Source organism: Paramisgurnus dabryanus, chromosome 1 (genome assembly GCF_030506205.2).
Source record: "Paramisgurnus dabryanus chromosome 1, PD_genome_1.1, whole genome shotgun sequence".
NCBI lineage: Eukaryota > Metazoa > Chordata > Actinopteri > Cypriniformes > Cobitidae > Paramisgurnus > Paramisgurnus dabryanus.
In genome coordinates, this window is record NC_133337.1 from 39,783,271 (window position 1) to 39,786,462 (window position 3,192).

Below are 3,192 nucleotides of genomic sequence, written 5' to 3' on the forward strand. Positions count from 1 at the left end.
ACAAATTAAAAGGAATTATGATCTAAGAGTCTAATTGTGCTCTCAGGTTCACAAATCTTATGAGAAACGTTTAAGTTTATAAGCATTTATCAGTGTCATCAAAATGTTTAGATTTTATTTGATGAACGAATCCAATGCAATCACGAAAGCAGCTGGGCCAGACAACATCGGGTCAACCAATGGGGTGACTCAGTGTAAATGGAACTGATGGGAAAGTTACTGAAACATAGAAAAGTTCAACTCAGTTCATTTTAGATACGCTCACAGATCATTCACACTGTCTGATGATTACTGCATGAGCAAACTAGCAAAAGAGCTTTTTCATGTTATGAAATTATTACTAAATACTTTTGACTGACAGACGTTCTTATTACAGTCTAGATAGTTCTGATCATTGTTTTACAATGTTTTCTGTACAATTAATTCTGGACGCTGCTGTGTTAATTATGTGACATGAGTGGAAGAACGAAAAAAATAATGTATGCATGAACAAATGAACGAATGAATGGAAACCTGACCGAGCAAACAAACAGAAGAACTAATGAACAAACAAAAAAACTGAAATGTTAGCGAGTGAGGGACAAAAGAACGGACGTAAAAATGATCGAGCGAACAAATTAACAGAAAAGTGAGCGATGAACAGAAAAGAATGAATGAACGAAAAAATAAAATGTAAAGTGAATGAGCAAACAAACAGAAAAGCGAGCGAGGGACCAAATGAACGAACGTAAAAATTAGTGAGCTAATAAAAATAAATGCACAGAAAAGTGAGCAATGAACAAAAAATAACAAATGAATGAAATAATAAAAGGAAAAGTAAGCGAACGAACCAACGAATAAAAGAACGATCGAATAAATAGAGAAGTAAACAAGCGCGGGAATGAACAAACGAATAGAAAAGTGAGCAAGCAAATATGCGAACGAATGAACAGAAAGTGAGTGAGCAAGTGAACGAAAAAAAGAACTTATGAACAAACTAATAAACAGAAATGTGTGAGGGAACAAAAGAATGAACAAACAGGAAAGTGAGCTAAAGGAACAAATGAACGGAAAAAAATGAGCGAACAAACAAATGAATGGAAAAGTGAGTGAGCAAGTGTGCAAACAAAGAATCAAACTATGAAAAGGGAGGGAATGAGCAAGGGAACAAGCGGAAAAGTAAGGATACAAACGAAAAAGTGAGAAAGCGTACAAACGAATGAACAGAAAAGTGAGTAAGTGAGCGTGGGAACGAACAAACGAATAAAAAAGTGAGCGAGCAAATGAACACACAAACAAACAAAAAGGGAGCCAGCGAACAAGGGAACAAATGGAAAAGTGAATGAGCGAAGGAACGAATGAACAGAAAAGTGAGTAAGCGAACGAACAAACAACTGTAAAAACGAACAAATGAATAAACAGAAAAGAGAGCAAGTGAGCGTGGGAACGAACAAACCAGTGGAAAAGTGAGCGAGCAAACGAACATACAAACAAACAAAAAGGGAGTGAGCAAGGGAACAAAGGGAAAAGTGAATGAGCGAACAAACGAATGAACAGAAAAGTGAGTAAGCAAATGAACAAACAAATGAAAGAACAAACAAATAAATAAACAGAAAAGCAAGCAAGCGAGGGAACGAACAAACGAATGGAATAGTGAGCGAGCGAATGTGCGAACGAACAGAAAAGTGAGTGAGCGAGCGAACCAACCAACCAATCAATTTAAATCTGTATTGTCAATGTATTAACAATTACTGCAAAAATGCATTGAAATTAAGTTTGCCCATATGATGCCATTATAATTTATTGTAAAAATTATTATAAACACCTAAATAATTCAGTAATAGAAAAAGTTATTACAACATGACCAACTAAAGGTCATGACCAAACTAGAATTAGGTTACAATGTCTCAAAGATTCTAATATTATATAACATAAGACACATCCTGCGAACGTGACCGCAGTCTTAAAAGGACGTGAACTTCTCCTCGACACCCTGTACGATTTTGACCTCTACGATTAAAAATAAAGCAACATTATACGGAGAAACAGACGCAAGCACTAATTCGGTCGGTCAATCCGAGAGAATTTTAACTGGATGCCGCAGAAGAGCGGGCATTAGCATACTAAAGCCATTAGCTTCCTCCATACAAGTTAGAATTATCATTATGATCACATAGAGGTACGCTATGGCATAAAGCACAAATAAAGCACCTAGCTCTGTGGAAAATGAAAGTCACACTTGAGTTGAGTAGGTTAATTAAACCTCTCTAATGAGGCTACTAAACCAAGGTCTAATGTAGCTTCTCGCCAATGCTCGATGGGAATTGGGGTACTTTGGTTTAATAGCGGTGGCTGTGTTGTGCCCTGCCGAGGCCGTCCGTGGTAATGGAGCCCGTACATGGCACATAAAAGCCATTTTCTTTGTTCTTTATGGACTATGTGTGTCTTCTTTTCCACATTCATCCATTACGCACAAAAGAAGGAGGGCTGTCCGACGCTACAGTATAAATCTCAATAACAAACGACACCCAAATGTCCACGGTCTCAAAAAGGTTTAATTACGTTGACTCTTAGAATCCCTCCTCATATTCGACTTGATAACAGTACAATTGATACTCAGGTAATTGATAATGTCTGCGTGAATAATGTTGTCAATTTTCTCTCTAAATCCCATTCTGGTGGCCATCTGGGCCACGTAAACAGCTCTCGAGGGAGGAGAGCTATTAGACAATAATTACTCACAAGTCATTTGTTCTTGAGAAGTGTTTAGCGCTTATCTGTTTTACAATTAAAATGGAAAACGGGCCTCTCTGTGCACTTTTTCTCAATATACAAAGTGTCCAACCTTCTCTGACAGCTCCTGAACTCTTGATTCATCTCCATTGTCTCGGTTTATCCTGAAACAGACTGAAAACAATGTTAGCCCAGCAAGCAATCGCTGTCATTTCACCGTCTAGGTTAACTATAATCCCGATATAGTCCATATGAATTTGGTTACATGTTGGTTTTTCCATAATAACTTGCAAGATGTTTGATATTCCATCATGTAAGCAAAGTGAATACAAGCTATTCTTTTTTTTGGTGGGGGGCTATAGCTAGATATCTATTACCTTTTCACTGACGGCCCAAATGTTGCCTTGTTTTAGCCTAGACGTCTGGGCTGTGTTTGGATTGCTTGCTGGGATGTGACTACAGTATCTGCGGTCGGTACTG